The sequence below is a fragment of the Pseudophryne corroboree genome, chromosome 4 (assembly GCF_028390025.1).
Source record: "Pseudophryne corroboree isolate aPseCor3 chromosome 4, aPseCor3.hap2, whole genome shotgun sequence".
Lineage (NCBI taxonomy): Eukaryota > Metazoa > Chordata > Amphibia > Anura > Myobatrachidae > Pseudophryne > Pseudophryne corroboree.
The window spans coordinates 506759502-506780143 of record NC_086447.1 but is presented as its reverse complement, the minus strand read 5'-3'; the positions used below and the strand labels follow the sequence as shown (position 1 = coordinate 506780143).

Here is a 20642-nt window from a genome sequence, read left to right as displayed (position 1 = left end):
ACTCGCCTGGGGACGGTAAGGCACGTGGAAGGCCTGCTGTACCCCCAAATCTTTCATTATATGCTGCATGACTTCTCCTGTGAAATGTGTACCTCTATCTGATTCTATAACCTGAGGTATCCCAAATCTACATACTACTTCTGCTATCAGTTTCTTTGCAGTGGTTTTTGCTGTGGCTTTGCTTACTGGCCAGGCTTCGGCCCAGTGACTAAACATGTCCGTTGTTACTAGTACATATTCATATGGACCGCTTCGTGGCAACTGTATATAGTCTATTTGTAGTCTTTTGAAATGGGTAAGAGGCTTTGGGTATAGTTCCTAGAGGTGTCTTGGTTCTTTGTCCTGGATTGCTGATTCCACAGATCCAGCATCCTGCTACAAAGTTTGTTGCAGCTTTATTGAAGCCTAGAGCTATCCAATGCTCTTGTACTCTATTTACCATGGCTTCCTTTGAATGATGTACTTGTCCATGAGCTACTTGTAACATAGGTGGAAATAGAGCTGCTGGTAGACAGTACTTTAATTCTCTTGACTTCCAAAGTCCATGTTCATCTTCTTCTGCCCCCAATCATCTCCATTTCTCCTTTTCTCCTTGTGATGCTTGTTGCTGAATTTTGATCAGCTCCTCTTCACTCGGCATTTGCTTCACATCTTTAGCTACTAAGACTTGCTCAGGTTCTTTTGATTGTAAGGCAATTCTCTTGGCTTCTGCATCTGCAAATGCATTTCCTTTAGCTTCCATGGTTTGGCTCTTAGTATGTGCTTGTACCTTGATTATGCCAATCCTTTTAGGTAGTTCCAATGCTCTGAAGAGTTCCATAATCAAACCGGCATGTTTGATGGGTTTTCCGTTTGCACCTTTGAAGTCCCTACTTTTCCAAATAACAGCGTAATCCTGGGACACCCCCCAAGCATAGTGTGAATCCGTGTAGATGTTAGCTGTCATGTTTTCAGCATGTATGCAGGCTTTGGTCATTGCTATGAGTTCTGCTTCTTGTGCTGACATTCTTGGTCTAGAATCTATGACTTCAGTTTCAGTTGTTACTGCATATCCTGTCCTTGGGGATCCATTATCATAATATCTTGATCCATCGACGAACAGGTTCATGTCTGGATTGTCCAGTGGTGTATCTTGGACATTAGGAAGAGGTAAAGTCTCTAATTCCATGAGGGCTAGGCAATCATGTGGAAATGATTGTGTTGTATTTTCTTTTTCTGTAGCAGCATTTTCCTCCTCATCTAACGATTTACCATCACCACCATTTCCCCCTCTCCTCCCCTCTTTTGAATCGTTGATTGGAAGGAGTGTAGCTGGGTTTAGTACAGTGCATCTTGTGATGGTGACATGGGAAGCGCTTTAATAGTGCTACTTCATATTTGGTAAGTCTGGCTGCAGAAAGATGCTTGCTTTTTTTCTTGACTTAGTATTTCTGTTACAGCGTGCGGTACTTGTATACACAGTGGATGATCAAGCACAAGGTCTGTCACCTTTTCCCTCAGTATTGCTGCTGCTGCCACTGCTCGGACACAGGATGGTGCTCCTCTGATAATCAGATCCAGCTGGGCTGAACAGTATGCCACTGGTCTTTGTTTTGGTCCGTATTTCGGTGAGCACCCCTACAGAATGCCATCTGTTTTCATGGCAGAATAGGTTCAAAGGCTCGTTGTAATCAGGCAATCCTAATGCTGGGGCTGTTATGGCTTGCTTTAGTTTTTTTTACTGCTTCTTCAATGGTGTCCCTGTTTTCTGCTGACGCCTCCTTTTTTGTTAATTCATATAGAGGTTGCATCAGTAATGAAGCTGAGGGTCTCCATTCTCTGCAATAACCAATAAGGCCCAGGAAAGCTCTGATTTCTTTTAATGTTCTTGGGGTTTTTGCTTGAGTTATTGCTTTTGTTCTTTCATCAGTAGGATGCCTTGTTCCTTGGGATATGCAGTGTCCTAAAAAGATAACTCTTTTCTGTACTAGCTGTAGTTTGGCATTTGACACTCTGCAATCTTCTTCTGCCAAAAAGATGAGTAGTGATGCTGTTTCCTTTTTTGCACTTCTCTTCTGTCTGTGCAGCAATAAGCAGATCATCGACATATTGAACTAACTGGGTGTCTGTAAAGTGCGGTCTCCATTTCTGCAGGATTAATGCCATTGCCTCTGAGAAATCTGATGGACTGGTTGCTCCCCCTTCGGGTAATCGTGTCCAACAATATTGTTTACCTTCATGAGTGAATGTTAGAAACTTCTGTCTTTTCCATTCATCAGTAGATAATCTGTTTTTCCCTCCTTTTGAATCTTGAGATTCAACACCTTTATTGATTAATGTTGGAAAAGGGTTGCTGAGTTGAGGGTAATACATCTTCTAATGGTTACTTGTCGCACTCTGGCAGTGCTACTTCATACATGGTCAACCTTGCCACTGACAGGTGTCTGGTTCTTGCTTGTTGAAGCTTCTCTGTACCTGCATGTGGACCCTGGATGATAAGTTCGTGATTCAGCACTATGCCTGTGCTCTTGTCCTCTTCTAGGACTACTGATTCAGCACTGTGTTTGTGCTCTTGTACTCTGCTAGGACTGTTGCTGCTATCACTGCTCTGATGGCGGTAGGTGCTCTTTGATTACTGCTGTCAAGCTTGCTTGAGTTGTAGGCCACTGGTCTTCACCTCAGTCCATGATTTTGCGTAAGGACTTCTATGTATTGCCTCTTTCTTTAATAGTCAGGTAGTTCTAGGGCTTGAGATGAGGCAACTGCTGTTTCCAAGTGTTCAATAGCTTAATTCATCTGTTGCTGTATGTAGGATGCGGACCCTCCTCCCTTTCAGTGTTGTCATACAATGCTTGCATGTAGACTGGTGCTAGAGGTATCCATGTTCTGTAGTGTCCTACTAGGCCCAGGAATTATCATCCGACTTGCTTGACACTAGTTGGCATCTTAGCTTGCAGTATAAATCTTTTTCTTCTCACTTTTGTTAGATGTCGGGTACCTTGAGTGTCCTAGGAAGATTAACTCTTGCTTGACTAGCTGCAATTTCTCCTTTTGAGGCTCTGCAGTCTTGTTCTTCCAGAAACTTCACTAAGGACACTGCCCCTTCTTGGTGCTTAGTGCTCTTTTAGTAGTGGTGGCAATCAGCAGTTCATTCACATCCTGTATTTAGCTGTGTGTTTTGTGGATAAATCACTTGGTGATATAGCCCCTCCACAGGGCTATCCTGGTCCAGTAGTATTGCTTACTTTCTTCTACAACTAGTACTGCGGGAATGAGTCAATACTGAACTTCTGTTCTAACTTGCTTCTAAATGGCTTTTTTTCTTTTTCTTTTTTCTTTCCTTTGATAAGTTGCTAGAAAGTTAAACTTCTGCTGGTGTGTACTGTATTCTCCTTGGATAAGCTTTAGTACATTGTGCTTCAGCAAAGTCACTGGACATGTACTCCGAGGTTAAGAACTGGGCTGGTATTGGTGACTGTAGTTCTTGCATCTCCTGTCCTTTTAAGAATTTCTGATATCATCAGTTCTTGTGGTATCTCCCTCTGCTGTCTTCTGCGTGTGCTGGCTCCAGTATTCATTAGGCACAAACGTATTTCTCCAGTGGGCAAGGTGACTGTAATTATACCTTCTGCTGTTTCCTCTGGAGACATTATGTTCATTGGGGAGTACCTGAAGAAGCTTGTACTTCATATTGGCAGAAGAAGCATCATTTATTTGTCTTTAGGAACTTTTTCTGTCTTGTTCCTTATTATTTGCTTTAAACCCCGGAGCTTCTGTTGCTTTAAATCATGGCATTATCTCTGTAATCTTGCCATGTAGTACTGACCACTTGTCAGATGTCTTTCTTTGTCCTTTTTAAAGCAGACTTCCTTTAGTCTCCAAACTTTCATGCGACCTTCATATTGTTTCTCAACTTTTCTTTTTCCAATCACCTCTCTTTATGATTCATTCATTATTCTTCATACTTTGTCCTTTCTTCACTTGCATATTCTTTCTCACTGCTGCTGGCATGTCATCTTCTTAGTCCAAGTCCACCCAGGCTGATGTTCAACATAATGATGTTCATGCTGGGAGTTGTTGTTCCTCTTTGTCTTACTTTTCCTGTGAGAGATAGACTTGTATAGCAGCTTGTATTTCAGGTTACATCTTAGCTTTCTTGCAGGGGTAGGGCTTAACCTCCCAATCCAGTCGTTGCAATGGCCTGATCTGTAAGTAAATGTAGAGGAATCTGGTTGTGCATAAAAACAGCTCTTGAAACCCTTGTGTCTCCTGTGGGTAAAGTCACTTTTATCGAACTGCCAGTGGTGACTGAGTACACTGTTGCCGACACGGGAGTTGCACACCCTCATATTCTATCATCTTGTGTGTCGTATAGTTATCATAGTAAGTTCTGATGGACTCAGTCTTCTCCTGTTTCAAGTCTGGGGCTGCTGGTGCCCTGAGAGTCTGTGCATGACACCATCTCTTAAGTCTTGTCATGTACATCTTTCCATTTTCAAACGTTGTTCTATTTTCCTGTTTCATCTCTTTTCAATTTCACTGTTAGTGAGCTTGCAGATGATTCAATTCTGTTCATACTAGGGGTACCTGGGTGTGCATGCATGTCTGGGTATAGGGGTGGGGTATAGTGTGGAGGTGCTGTTGCTGGACTAGGTCTCAGTGGTCATTAATTCACTTGGTACCTCTAGCTGCTTTAAAATTGTTCGGCTTGCTCCCGAGTCTATAATGCATTGATATTGGTGACCTGTTGGCAGTACAAGGGTCACTTGATCATTTTCTTGTTCAGATGGTGTTTTGGCAGGGAGGTACCTCGGGAAGCCACTTCTTCATGCTTTAGGTTTTTCTTGCTGGTTTTCACACCATTCCTTGTATTTTCTGCAATTCTTGTGCTACAGTGATCCAGATGGATGCTTGATCTCTACTATTATGCTTAATTATCCAACTCTTGTTACAGGAGGCAAATGTTTTTTTTTTTTGTTTTTTTTGGCCATTTCTCTAGGTCTAGTGTCCCTTCTGACGGAAAACCTGCTGTTTTGTAAATTTTTCTTATTCCTTTCATAGCTTTCTTCCCCTCCCTGTTACTAACAATATCCACGGGTTTGAACCCATCCTGATGTGGTATTTTAGTAACCCCTTATGAGGGACTTAACTTATTCCTTTCATAGCTTTTCTCCCCTCCCTGTTACTAACAATATCCACGGGTTTGTCGGGCCCTGACATCTTTACAGACCGCGCTCCCATGCCTGGGTGAACGTGCGCGGAACCCCTCCTGATGTGGTATTTTAGTAACTCCTTATGAGGGACTTAAAATCTCCTTGTGAGACGCTGACTCTGAAGAATTTCTTCTATACTTGTACCTAAAGAGCTCCATAAATCCGTCTGTGGACAACTGACTGGGGTTGTAGTGTTGCCCCTTCCTCCCTGTATTAGTGGAAAATCTGTTAGTACTGCTCCCCAAGTGAGACCTGCATAATAGATTATTTCTTCTGGATCACTGAGATGCGTCCCTAATATTATTGTTAAGTTACTCCAAGGGTCTATCCCCCTGCCTATATAGACTCCTGCTTGTACCAGTGCCCCTGTTGTTCCTTGTGTTCTTGGTAAACTCCCCACTCTTCTTGGAATATGTTCACCTTGTGTCTCTTTCAGACAGTAGCTGTTCTTTATTACTGACCCAATCCTACCCCTTAACTGTCTTGCATAGGGACATACAGTATATACAGTACAATGTATGCAGGAGAATCTAGTTACTGACACTGGTTTCATTATTCAGCAGACAACCCGACTCCCCCCCACCTTTTCAAAAGCATATTGACAGAGTACATACAACAGTGCAAGGATCCAAAAAACAAGGATGACAGTAAATGCTATATCTGTTATATATGTGCACGGCAGCTGTTTGAGGCTGCACGGGCAAATGGGTCTTAGACCTGGGATTATGTGGTTCCTAGGCCAATAGGTTATGATGTTAGACCAATCATTCTCAATGTAATGTTCCAACAATCCTCTTTTTAAAATGACAACCTATTGTACAATAAAATTCATCATCATTTTCCACATAACCAAATGAGACTTCAGTGCTTGTAATTGCCACCAATCTCGGTGTTACAGACCCTTTGTATTTTCTTAACACAACAACACAGGTACAAGATTTGCATACACCTCTTTGGTTATTTCTCAATTCAAACTGTTTATCAGCATTAGAATACACCTTGGCCATACGCCACCTTTTAAAAATGTAAAATTTTTCTGAATATTTGATTAATTCCCCCTGTACACTTGTGACAAATTAGCTGAAGATATTTACCCACAATTCAACAATATGACATACAATATATTTTTTACCTTTAAAAAAAAAAATTTCTTCTTCTGACTGATACTGGGCTCTTTAAGATATTCTCTGATCTTCGCGACTGGACTTTCTCAGATGCATTCAAGAAAACGCTGAGCCAAGTGAGCAGGTAGAAATCTACACATTAAGTCTCACTTACCAGTTTTTGTTATCAGCGGTTCCTGAAAGATCAGAGGATTTGTTGCCAGTGGAGGAGATGCTGGAATATCCCGGACGAGCCCCCAAAATGTTAGGGTAATGTTAACCTCTTTAGGTCTGGTCTATAAACTCTCTGCAGTCATCAGTCAGAATTCTGTTCCTTTAGCAACCGGTTGGAGGTCAATGAATGATAAGATGACACAAGTTCATGTGTAACCTATGCAAATCATAAATGACCTGCTAGGGGCCGTCATAGCTTTATTATTTATAGCTTGAAAACAAAGGATTCATGTTTGCCAATACATTTAGCCAATCAGAATACACCATGTATGTCTTGAAATACATCGATTGTCATACAATGTTCCAAGTGGCAACTAGAACAGCCTTGAAAATGGTTATTGTTTCGTTTATCAGTCTTTCGGACATAAACTCAGAAGATTTCTTTCAGCATTCTTCTCAATTAGCCTTGGATATATCTGGTGTTGCTTTGTCCGCCTTGGATACATTTAATGTTGCTTTTGTCTTTGTACAAGTCATGCTTTAGGACAAGATATTACCAACTCTGCAATATTTTTCTTAAGGACACATGAACCCATTTTGTGCATACAGTAAATATCTTAATAAATACGAAAAAGCGTGAATCGATATATATTTGCTATACTGCGGAAGCTCCTACACTATCACTAGTGGACTGCTGATGCGGACTCCAGGAAAGGTGTGGAAGGCCTGCCATTCACAAGAGAGGCCTTGTTTGGAGATGAACTAGACAAATGGATCTCCAAAGCTACTGCGGGTAAGTCTACATATCTTCCTTCCGCAGCTCCCCCAGCCAGGAAAGCTTATTCAGCTTCAAATTTACAGTCCTTTTGGACAGCGAAGTTTAAGGGAAAATCCAGAGGCTCTTCTACGTCTTCCAGAGGTGCAGGAGGTAAGCCACGCAAACCAACAACTGCAGGTGCTCAGGAACAGAGCTCAGGCTCTGCTTCCTCAAAACCTTCAGCATGACGATGGACCGCGATGCCTGGAGAGCTGTCAGGTGGGAGCCTGACTAAAATTCTTCAGTCACATCTGGTCAAGTTCGTGCCGGGATCCCTGGGCCATAGATCTTATTTCCCAGTGCTACAAATTGGAGTTCCAAGACCTCCAACCTCACAGATTCTTCAAATTAGGCTTACCAGCTTCACTAGAGGCAACTATAACTTTACAGCAGGCCATCCAAAAACTGGTACAGACTCAAGTCATTGTTCCAGTTCCACCTCATCTGCACAACAAGGGGTACTATTCCAAATTGTTTGTAGAACCGAAACCGGATGGTTCAGTACGACCAATTCTGAACCTCAAGTTCTTGACTCCGTTCTTATTTACTAATACTATAGGAATTGAATCATAACACTGGAAGATAAACCTCCCCTTTTCCCTATTCTTACATGTACATGGCCAGTATTGATCTTAATACTGACTGGTTGTCCTTTCTTCCAGTGTTATGATTCAATTCCTATAGTATTAGTAAATACACTGCTGTAAACATTATCACTAATTATTCATCTCCAACATCTATTTCCAAGGAACATTTATCAGCAACCCTATATTATAATCCTAACAGTGGCTACTCACATTACATTTAATATGCAAGATACAAGCTATAAATAAGCATGGGAATCTGGAATCATCCTACATTTGAAAAGTATGAAAACATAGCAATAGTATTATTGTTATCCAGCAATTAAATAACAAGGATATACTCCTCCAAATTGCAGGGTTATTCCAAATATTTTCATCACATCACCTTATAGCAACTAATGTTGCATTTTGATCACTGAATGAAGAATCTGTAAACATCATTCTAAATATTGCTACATTTGTAACCTTCCATTGATATCACTGGCAAACTATCCAGTGGTCATTTAAGGAATACTAATATAAATTGTTAAATCACAGGTATTGCATTAATTCACAGAATAAAGACAGCGTAATAGCATTTTATTCTATTTTAAACATCTTTATTCACAAAAATGTAATTTATTTTTTCCTACACGTTATTCTGTCTTTAATAATTTTATATTTCACACTACATGACCCCTTCAAAAAAAAAAAGGGGACATATGATACATCATATGTGATGATAATAAAGATATTCGCATCACATACTGTATGGGTATTGGAACTTCTTTATTTTACAAGTTCATGAATAAAATATCGAACATGTTATCCTCTTTGAAGAAGAATTCATTTTCTTATGGAAGGGAAAGAATGCTGCTATTAAAAGTTGATTTTCTTTTCTTTCTTTAAAATTTGTATATGGTCATTAGGTCGACATGAGTTTTACTTTTTTTGGTGTTTTCTTCATAAAGTGATGGGGAACCTCAATTACTGCACAGTGTCCCCTCGCATGGCTCGCCATGCTTCGGTCAGGTTACTATTCCCAATCGTAGTCCACGTGGATTGTAAAGTATAAAAAAGTTCAAAAAAATTAGAAAAACGCATGTCGACCTCTTTCCATGTCGACCTAATGCAAGTGGAACCGTTTATCAGAACCATGCATTTTCTATTCTACACAGCCCCTAATGAGGCAGTCATGTTAGGCGCACTACTTTGGTGACAATGTGCGAATAAGTGACATGCAAGGATAAAATGAACAGTGAACTAACAGGTTAACTGCATAAATAATTGTGTGTCAACAGTACCAGACAAGGCAGCTATCTAGGGCGCACTACATAGGTTACAGTGGTTAGGGTAAGCAATTCACAGAAGTGTAACCTGCAGTCGGAATTACAGAGAAACAAAAAAAAACATTGAAGTGGAGTCCATGATGCAGCAGTAAGGAGAGACTGTAGGTGTCAATACCAGCATAGCATACGGCATTTAGAAATACAGCAGAATTTAAACAGACAGAAATGATCATTCTAGTTTAATATGTTGCATGGGGGAATTCAATTAGATGCAATTATTTACAGCACCGTAAAAAGGGTGGTAGCCTCAGGTTTTAATGTCTGGGGCTATTCAATTACATACCTTTTTTCTCATACGTCCTAGAGGATGCTGGGGACGACATCAAGACCATGGGGTATAGACAGGATCCGCAGGAGACATGGGCACTCTAAAGACTTTTCATTGGGTGTGAACTGGCTCCTACCTCTATGCCCCTCCTCCAGACTTCAGTTTTAGAAATGTGCCCAGGTCGACTGGATGCACTCTGAGGAGCTCTACTGAGTTTCTCTGAAAAGACTTGTTAGTTTTTTTATTTTCAGGGAGATCTGCTGGCATCAGACTCCCTGCTTCGTGGGACTGAGGGGGCAGAAGCAGAACCAACTTCCTCAGAGTTTCATGGCTCTGCTTCTGGCTGACAGGACACCATTAGCTCCTGAAGGGAACTGAACGCTAGCCATCTCTAGATGCTCACTCCCACAGCACGCCGTCACCCCCCTTACAGAGCCAGAAGTCAAGACAGGTGAGTATAAGAAGAATGATCTATCAAGTAAGTGACGGCTGAGGTGCGGCGCGGCTGGCGGGAGCGCAGCGCGCCATTACTGCCCACACACACAGGCACTGCAGGGCGCGTGGGGGGTGCCCTGGGCAGCAATAAAAATACTTCAAAACTGGCTAAAAGGGGGCATAAGTTGCCACTGGCACAGCCCTACCCCCGCCAGTATAAATATTACAGTGTTTATATGAATATAAGGAGGCGCCATTGCGGGGGGGCAGAGCTTCTTCCTCAGGCAGCCAGCACACTACTCCGCGACATTTTCTCTCTCTCCTCAGGCTGCAGAGAACACGCTGGTCCTCTCCTCCACTTCTGACAAGTACAGGGTGCTATAAAGGGGGGGGGGGGGGGGGGGGGCACAAAGCGATTGTGGTGCATTTAATAGTGTGAATTACTGTTTAAAAGCGCTATTTGGCTGTGGACATTCTGTGTTCACAGGGAATACTGGCGCTGGGGTTGTGAACTGGCTGCTCCTATCCTGTATCCCTCTGACAGATTTTACTGTGGGTCTGTCCCCAAAATAAGTCCCAGTGTGTCTGTTGGTGTGCAGTACATGTGTGAGGCATGTCTGAGGCAGGGAGTTCCTCCCCGGAGGAAGCCATTTTAGGGACACAGAGTTGTAATGTGGTGGCGCTACCGGCACACCAAGAGCCTGCATGGGTGAAAGAAATACATGACAGTATACATCTGATTAACCTTAGATTAGATAAGTCTGAATCTAAGGCTGCATGCTGGAGAAAATCTGTGGAATATGTGATTTTTCAGGATGCTGTTATTCCTTATGCGGGCGGCCCCTCTGGGTCACATAAGAGACCATTTGCAAATGTTGTAAACACTGATACCGACACGGAGTCTGACTCTTGTGTCGACGATAGTGAATCCAGAGAGATAGATCATAAATTTGCAAAAAATATACAATATGTGATTGTGGCTATAAGGTACGTGTTGGAGGTTACAGAAACCACTCCTGTACCTCAGGAGAAGGCGTATTTATGTAAGGAAAAGAAGTCCAAAGTCACGTTCCCTCCTTCACACGAACTAAATGCTTTGTTTGAAGGGATGTGGATGAATCCTGATTAAAAGATTTCGTATTCCCAAAAGGATTCACATAGCTTACCCTTTCCCAGCTGAGGACAGGAATAAGTGGGAGTCACCCCCTGTGTTAGACAGTGCACTTTCCAGGTTGACAAAGAAGGTAATTCTCCCTGCTCCTGGCACGGCTTCTCTTAAAGAGCCGGCAGACCGCAAAATGGAAACGACATTGAAATCCATTTATGTTACCAATGGTACACTGATTAGGCCACTATTGCCTGCGCATGGGTGAGTCGCGCTATTGAAAAATGGTCAGAAAGCGTGTCATCAGAAATTGACACGATTGATAAAGATGAGATACTCCTTAAGTTAGTGAATATCAAGGATGCTGCTGCCTACATGCTGGAAGCAAAGAAGGATATTGGACTCTTGAGTTCACAGGCTGCTACCATGGCAGTAGTATAGTCTAGGCGGGCATTGTGGATTCGCCAGTGGAACGCGGATGCAGATTCCAAAAGAAACATGGAGGCTCTCCCATATAAAGGTGAGGCCTTATTTGGCGATGGCCTGGATGCGTTAGCCTTGGCTACCGCAGGTAAGTCGACATTTTTGCCCTCTGCGCCTGCACCGGCAAAAAAGACCTATCACCCGCAAATGCAGTCCTTTCGGCCCAATAAATACAAAAAGACGAGAGGTTCCCCCTTATTTGCAGGTAGGGGAAGGGGAAAGAAGCCCACAGCGGCTCCAGGTTCCCAGGAGCAGAAGTCTACCCCTACTTCTGCCAGATCCCCAGCATGACGCTGGATCTCCCTTGTGGGAGGCCGCTCGGGTGTGGGCACGTCTCAGACTCTTCAGCCAGGATTGGATTCTGTCTGGCCTGGATCCATGGGTGTTGCAAATAGTATCCCAGGGGTACAAGCTGGAGTTTCAAGACGTTCCCCCATGCCGATTTTTCAAATCGACCTTGCCAGTTTCTCCGTCAGAAAGAGAAGCAGTAACAGCGGCAATCCAAAAATTATGTCAAGACCAGGTCATAGTCCTGGTACCGTTGTCACAACAAGGGAGGGGTTTTTATTCAAGCCTCTTTGTGGTTCCGAAGCCGGACGGCTTGGTCAGACCGATCCTAAATCTAAAGGATCTGAATTGTTACCTAAAAAGGTTCAAGTTCAAGATGGAATCACTTCGGGCAGTGATTGCCAGTCTGGAGGAGGGGGACTACTTGGTGTCGGTGGACATAAAGGATGCTTACATGCATGTTCCCATTTATCCTTCTCACCAGGCTTATCTGAGATTTGCGGTTCGGGAATGCCAGTACCAATTCCAGATGTTACCGTTCGGTCTCTCCACGGCGCCAAGGGTATTCACCAAGGTGATGGCGGAGATGATGGTTCTCCTTCGTCAGAAAGGAGTCAGTATAATTCCTTATCTAGACGACCTCCTGATAAAGGTGAGGTCCAGGGAGCAGTTGTTACAAAACATATCACTCTCTTTGTCAATACTCCAACAACATGGTTGGATCATAAATTACTCAAAGTCACAGTCGGAACCGACGACAAGGTTGTCTTTCCTCGGGATGATTCTGGACACAGAAGTTCAGAGAGTATTTCTTCCGCTGGAAAAGGCTCTGGAAATCCAGAAAATGGTAAAACAGATATTGAAACCATCAAGTGTGTCGATCCATCAGTGCATTCGGTTGTTGGAGAAGATGTTGGCGGCCTACGAGGCCATACAGTTTGGCAGGTTCCATGCCAGAATATTCCAGTGGGACCTGTTGGACAAGTGGTCGGGGTCACACCTACACATGCACAGAAAGATGATCCTGTCATCAAAAAACCAGGGTTTCGCTCCTGTGGTGGTTGCACAGCTCTCACCTGCTAGAGGGACGCAGGTTCGGGATTCAGGACTGGGTCCTGGTAACCATGGATGCAAGTCTCCGAGGCTGGGGAGCAGTCTCTCAGGGAGAAAACTTCCAGGGACGTTGGTCACAACAGGAAGCCTGCCTTCACATAAACGTTCTGGAGCTAAGAGGCATTTACAACGGCCTTCAACGAGCAGTACATCTTCTTCAAGACCGTCCCGTGCAGATCCAGGCGGACAATGTAACAGCAGTCGCGTACATAAACAGGCAGGGCAGAACGAAAAGCAGAGCGGCAATGGCAGAGGCAACAAAAATCCTCCGCTGGGCAGAAAAACATCTACAAGCTCTATCGGCAATATTCATTCCGGGAGTAGACAACTGGGAAGCAGACTTCCTCAGTGCACACAATCTCCATCCAGGACAGTGGGGATCCACCAAGAAGTCTTCGCAGAGGTGACAAGTCTTTGGGGAGTTCCTCAAATAGACATGATGGCGTCTCGTCTCAACAAAAAGCTTCAGAGATACTGTTCCAGGTCGAGAGACCCTCAAGCTGTAGCAGGGGATGCACTGGTGACCCAGTGGGTGTTTCCGTCAGTGTATGTCTTCCCTCCACTTCCGCTGATCCCAAAAGTACTCAGGATCATAAGAAAAACAAGGGTTCAAGCAATCTTCATTGCCCCAGACTGGCCAAGGAGGGCTTGGTACCCAGATCTTCAGCAGTTGCTCATGGAAGATCCTCGGCCTCTTCCTACTCGAGAGGTCCTGCTGCAGCAGGGGCTGTGCGTGTACCAAGACTTACCGCGGCTACGTTTGACAGCATGGCTGTTGAGCGCCGTATCCTAGCCAGGAAGGGTATTCCCGAGGAGGTCATCCCCACCCTTATTCAGGCCAGAAAGGGAGTAACGTCGAAACATTACCACGGTATTTGGAGAAAATATGTGTCTTGGTGTGAATCCAAGAAGGCTTCTACGGAAGAGTTTGAGTTGGGACGTTTTCTCCATTTTTTGCAGGATGGTGTGGAGACGGGCCTCCGATTGGGATAAGTCAAGGTCCAGATTTCGGCCTTGTCAGTGTTCTTCCAGAAACAATTGGCCTCTCTTCCAGAGGTTCAGACCTTTGTGAAAGGGGTTCTCCACATCCAACCTCCATTCGTGCCTCCAGTGGCACCATGGGACCTTAACGTGGTATTGCAGTTCCTTCAATTCGGATTGGTTTGAGCCTCTGCAAAAGATAGAATTGAAGTTTCTCACTTGGAAAGTGGTGGTGCTTTTGGCTTTGGCATCCGCAAGGCAGGTGTCTGAATTGGGGGCCTTGTCTCACAAGAGCCCTTACCTGATCTTCCATGAAGATAGGGCAGAGTTGAGGACTCGTCAACATTTTTTTCCGAAGGTGGTTTCATCTTTCCACATAAACCGACCTATTGTAGTGCCAGTAGTTACTGACACAGTCACTGATTCAAAATCTCTAGATGTGGTTAGAGCTTTGAAAATCTATGTCGCTAGAACGGCTCGTATACGGAAAACAGAGGCTCTGTTTGTCCTGTATGCTCACAACAAGATTGGCTGTCCTGCTTCCAAGCAGACTATTGCACGTTGGATTAGAAATACGATTCAGCAAGCTCATACTACGGCTGGTTTACCTTTACCGACGTCGGTAAAGGCCCACTCCACTAGGAAGGTGTGCTCATCCTGGGCAGCTGCCCGGGGGGTCTCGGCATTACAACTTTGCCGAGCAGCTACTTGGTCAGGGTCAAACACATTTGCTAAGTTCTACAAGTTTGACACCTTGGCCGATGAGGACTTCAAGTCAATCGGTGCTGCAGGGTTATCCGCACTCTCTCGCCCGTACTGGAGCTTTGGTATAGACCCCAGGTCTTGATGTCGTCCCCAGCATCCTCTAGGATGTATGAGAAAATAGGATTTTGATTACCTACCAGTAAATCCTTTCTCTTACATCCTAGAGGATGCTGGGGACTCCAAAAGGACCATGGGGTATAAACTGGATCCGCAGGAGCTTGGGCACACTAAAAAGACTTAAGACTGGGTGTGAACTGGCTCCTCCCTCTGTGCCCCTCCTCCAGACCTTCGTTAGACTTTGTGCCCAGGAGTGACTGGATGCACACTAGGGGAGCTCTACAGAGCTTCTCTAGAAAATACTTTTGTTAGGTTTTTTTTATTTTCAGGGAGACCTGCTGGCTACAGGCTCCCTGCAGCGTGGGAGTGAGGGGAGAGAAGCAGGACCTACTTCTGTGAGTTTCATGGCTCTGCTTCTCGGCTACTGGTCACCATTAGCTCCAGAGGGTTCGATCACTTGGTGCGCCTAGCTGCTTGTTCCCGGAGCCACGCCGTCACCCCCTCACAGAAGCCAGAAGAAAGAAGTCGGGTGAGTATGAGAAGATCAGAAGACTTCAGGACGGCAGAAGACTTCAGTAACGGAAGGTTCAGCACAGCGGTAACGCTGTGCTCCATGTTCCCACACACATCACCAACGGTATTCACTGGGTGCAGGGCGCTGGGGGGAGGGGCGCCCTGGGCAGCATGTTACTGGAGCTTGTTTGGGGCGGCAGAAAGATTGTGGGTGCCTCGGCACCGTGTACAGACCCCCACCGGCATTTTTACAGTTTTGAATTTGGTGGGCCGAAGCGCTCCGGGAAGGGGGCGGAGCTTCGTCCCGCAGATCACGGGCGCCATTTTCCCTGCTACACGCGGCTGAGGGATAGATGCTGGCGGGACCTCCATGCTTCTCCAAGTAACGGGGGGGGGGGCATTTTCAGAGGGGGGCCGCAGTGTGGCGCTTAATAGTGGCATAAGGCAGCGCTGGGTACATATATCGTTTTTTGCGATATATGGACGCTGGGGTGTGAGCTGGCATACTCCCTCTGTGTCCTCTATCTGGGCTTTATTGTAGGCCTGTCACCTAGCAGAGACGTTCTGTGTGTTGTGGTGTGTCGGTACTACGTGTCGGCATGTCTGAGGCTGAAGGTTATTCACCGGAGGAGGTTATTGGGGGAGCGGATGCGGGGCTAGAGTTGGGACTGTCGACGCAGCCGACACCTGATTTGCTAGCATTGCTCAGTACGATAAACTCGAATGTAGCTTCCTTATCAAAGAGGTTAGATAAGTCTGAGGCACAGACACAGGTGTGGAAAAAGTCCATGGAAGAGGCTTTGTCTCAGGTACAGACCCCATCCGGGTCGCAAAAGAGGCCATTTACTCAAGTGGTAGATACTGAAACCGACACGGACTCTGATTCCGACGTCGATTTCACTGAGGCAGCGTTACATCCACGTTTAGTTAAGAGTATTCAGTACATGATTGTGGCTATAAAAGATGTTTTACACATTTCTGATGAACCTGCGGTTCAGGAAACAAGGATTTGCTTGTTCAAGGGAAAAAAACCTGAGGTAAAATTTCCCCCCTCTCATGAAATGAATACTCTTTGTGAAAAGGCTTGGGAGTCGCCGGATAAGAAATGGCAGATTCCCAAGAGAATTTACATGGCGTATCCTTTCCCCTCTGAGGACAGGGAAAAATGGGAGGCATCTCCAAATGTTGACAAAGCTTTATCTCGTTTGTCTAAGAAAGTGGCACTTCCGTGTCCTGACACGGCAGCTCTCAAAGATCCGGCGGACCGCAAGCTGGAGACGTCTCTGAAGTCCATTTTCGCAAATTCGGGTGCATTGCTCAGACCCGCTGTGGCGTCGGTATGGGTGAGTAGTGCTATTGCTTAATGGGTTGAGAATTTAGCTAATGATATGGATACTCTTGATAAAGATAATGTCCTTCTAACTCTTGGTTATATTAAGGACGCGGCAGATTACATAAAAGATGCGGCGAGGGACATCTGTCTCTTGGGTTCAAGAACCAATGCCATATCGATATCAGCCAGGAGGGCCCTGTGGATCCATCAATGGAACGCTGATGCCGACTCCAAGAGGGCTATGGAAGCGCTACCCTTCAAAGGTACTGTCTTGTTTGGGGACGGCTTGGCTGACCTGGTCTCGACCGCGACTGCGGGTAAGTCCTCTTTTCTTCCTTATGTTCCCACACAACAGAAAAAGGCACCACATCAGCACATGCAGTCCTTTCGTCACAATAAATACAGGCGTGGAAAAGGCTCGTCCTTCCTCGCTTCAAAAGGTAGAGGAAGGGGAAGGAAACCTTCTGCAGGTTCGGGCGCCCAGGGCCAAAAGTCCTCCCCTGCTGCTACCAAGTCCACCGCATGACGCTGGGGCTTCCCTGGGGGAGTCCGAACCGGTGAGGGGCCGTCTACGAATTTTCAGTCAGGTCTGGATTCAATCAGGCCTGGATCCCTGGGTACTAGAGATCGTGTCTCAGGGATACAAACTGGAGTTTCAGGAGATGCCCCCTCACCGGTTTTTCATTTCGGCATTACCAGTAGTTCTTCCGGACACGGAGTTGGTGCTAGCAGCGATTCAAAAACTGTGTCTACAGAGGGTCATTATTCCCGTTCCCTCGTCTCAGCGGGGGGAGGGGTTCTACTCGAGACTCTTTGTTGTGCCGAAACCGGACGGTTCGGTCAGACCAATTCTAAATCTGAAATCTCTCAATCCATACTTGAAAGTTTTCAAGTTCAAGATGGAATCCCTTCGAGCTGTGATGTCCAGCCTAGAAGGGGGGATTTCATGCCTACTTACATGTCCCGATATATCCTCCGCATCAGGCTTTCCTCAGGTTTGCGATACAAGATTCTCATTACCAATTTCAGACGTTGCCGTTTGGGCTTTCCACGGCTCAGAGGATTTTCACCAAGGTTCATGGCGGAAATGATGGTTCTTCTTCGCAAACAAGGGGTTTCAATTATCCCGTACTTGGACGATCTCCTGATAAAGGCGAGGTCCAAGGAACGATTGCTGAAAAGTGTAGAGTTGTCTCTATCGGTTCTGCGACAACACGGATGGGTCCTCAATTTGCCGAAATCCCAGTTGATTCCGACCACTCGGCTACTTTTCTGGGCATGATTCTGGACACGGAGTTACAGAAGGTATTCCTTCCAGAAGAAAAGGCTCTGGAATTGCAGGTGTCTACAAACTCATCACCTCCCGGGGGGACGCCGATTCGGTATCCAGGAGTGGGTACTTCTGACAACAGATGCAAGTCTCCGGGGCTGGGGCGCAGTCACCCAAGGAAGAAATTTCCAGGGAAAATGGTCGCTCCAGGAAGCCTGTCTCCACATAAATGTTCTAGAGTTAAGAGCCATTTACAACGGCCTGCTCCAAGCAAGAAGTCTTCTTCAGGGTCGACCGGTCCTGGTACAGTCAGACAACATCACAGCGGTGGCCCATATAAACAGGCAAGGCGTAACGAGGAGCAGAGCGGCAATGGCGGAGGCCACAAAGATACTTCGCTGGGCGGAACAACACGTCAGCGCACTGTCAGCAGTTTTCCTACTGGGGGTGGACAACTGGGAAGCGGATTTCCTCAGCAGACACGACCTCCATCCGGGAGATTGGCCTCTGCACCAAGAGGTTTTTGCAGAAGTGACAAGACGCTGGGGAATTCCGTTGATAGACATGATGGCGTCTCAGCTCAACAAGAAGCTCCCGAGGTATTGTTCCAGGTCAAGGGACCCACAAGCCACGGCGGTGGACGCCCTGGTGTCTCCGTGGGTTTTCCAGAGGGTGTATGTGTTCCCTCCTCTTCCTCTTATTCCAAAGGTGCTGGGGATCATTCGTCGAGCAAGGGTTCAGGCGATTCTCGTCGTTCCAGACTGGCCAAGAAGGGCCTGGTACCCGGATCTTCAGGACTTACTGGTGGAAGATCCTTGGCCGTTTCCTCTAAGAGAGGATCTGTTGTTACAGGGTCCATGCGTGTTTCCGGACTTACCGCGGCTGCGTTTGACGGCATGGAGGTTGAGCGCCAGATCTTAGCTCGTAAGGGTGTTCCCAGGGAGGTCATTCCAACTCTCATTAAGGCTAGGAAAGAGGTTACGGCGAAACACTATCACCGTATCTGGAGGAAATATGTTTCCTGGTGTGAGGTTAAAAAGTCTCCTGCGGAGGATTTTCACTTGGGTCGTTTTCTCCACTTTTTACAGGCGAGTGTAGATGCAGGCCTGAAATTGGGTTCCATCAAAGTGCAAATTTCGGCTTTGTCTATTTTCTTTCAAAAAGAGTTAGCTGCCCTCCCAGAGGTTCAGACTTTTGTGAAGGGTGTAATGCGTATCAATCCACCGTTTGTACCGCCTGTAGCGCCATGGGACATTGATGTTGTCTTGCGGTTCCTCATGTCTTCCTGGTTTGAACCTTTGCGGACGGTTGAATTAAAATTTCTCACTTGGAAGGTAGTTATGCTTTTGGCGCTGGCATCTGCCAGGCGAGTATCGGAATTGGCAGCTTTATCTCATAAGAGTCCGTACTTGATTTTTTATGCGGATAGGGCGGAATTAAGGACTCGTCAACAATTTCTACCAAAGGTGGTTTCGTCATTTCATATTAACCAACCTATTGTGGTTCCGGTAGCTACGGAAGAAGTGGCGATTCCAAAATCTCTGGATGTTGTAAGAGCGTTAAAAGTTTACGTTTCTAGGACAGTTGTTACTAGGAAAACTGAAGCGTTGTTTGTTTTGTATGCGGCCAACAAGGTTGGTCATCCCGCGTCAAAACAGACTATTGCACGCTGGATTTGTAGTACGATCCAGCAAGCTCATTCTTCGGTGGGATTGCCGATGCCGAAGTCGGTTAAAGCCCATTCTACCAGAAAGGTGGGCTCATCTTGGGCGGCTGCCCGAGGTGTTTCGGCACTACAGCTTTGCCGAGCGGCTACTTGGTCGAGTTCGAACACTTTTGCTAAATTCTATAAGTTCGATACCCTGGCCGATGAGGACCTGGCATTTGCTCAGTCGTGCAGCAGAGTAGTCCGCACTCTCCCGCCCGTTCTGGAGCTTTGGTATAATCCCCATGGTCCTTTTGGAGTCCCCAGCATCCTCTAGGACGTAAGAGAAAATAGGATTTTGGTACTCACCGTTAAATCCTTTTCTCCTAGTCCGTAGAGGATGTGGGGCGCCTGTCACCAGTGCGGACTATTACTGGCATTATATAGTTTCTTACTGGTTAAGTTAGTTTATGCACGACTTGTATATTGGTTTGTTGCAGCTGGTTGCTGGAGTTTTATGCATACTGTTATCTGGTTTGGCGTTATTCCGGTTGTATGGTATGTTTATGGTGTGGGCTGGTAATTTGGTAGCCCTTAGTTATGACAAAAATCTTTCCTTGTAATGTCCGTCTCTCCTGGGCACAGTTCCTTTAACTGAGGTCTGGAGGAGGGGCATAGAGGGAGGAGCCAGTTCACACCCAGTCTTAAGTCTTTTTAGTGTGCCCAAGCTCCTGCGGATCCCGTCTATACCCCAATGGTCCTTTTGGAGTCCCCAGCATTCTCTACGGTCTAGGAGAAAAGGATTTAACGGTGAGTACCAAAATCCTATTATTCTCCTAGTCCGTAGAGGATGCTGATCGCCCGTCCCAATGCGTACTTTGCCTGCAGTTTAGTTATTAGAGTTACACAAGTTGTGTTATCTTAGTTTCAGCATGTTGCTGCAATTGGTTCATGCCTGTTGGCGTGTGTTATGTTGAATGCCATGTGTGCGGCATGGTTGAGGGTGTGAGTTGGTAGATATCTCGCCACTAGTTAAGTAATTCCTTTCCTCGAAATGTCAGTCTCCCTGGGCACAGTTCCTATAACTGAAGTCTGGAGGAGGGACATAGAGGGAGGAGCCAGTTCACACCCAATGAAAAGTCTTTAGAGTGCCCATGTCTCCTGCGGATCCGTCTATACCCCATGGTC

The 20642-nt window shown here is 45.7% G+C and overlaps 1 protein-coding gene across 5 annotated transcripts in view; it reads left to right on the top strand.

Annotated features, from left to right (window-relative positions):
• The window catches only part of ZUP1 (zinc finger containing ubiquitin peptidase 1), a 211880-nt gene that overhangs the window by 51252 nt on the left and 139986 nt on the right, over positions 1–20642 (top strand). For 2 of the 5 annotated variants that reach the window (XM_063917198.1, XM_063917194.1), the window contains exon 1: positions 7051–7262. The exons of the other annotated variants lie outside the window; for them this stretch is intronic. The gene's annotated coding sequence lies outside the window, so the exon portion shown is untranslated. Of the gene's footprint in view, positions 1–7050; positions 7263–20642 lie in introns of those variants that run through there. 5 annotated transcript variants of the gene reach the window in all.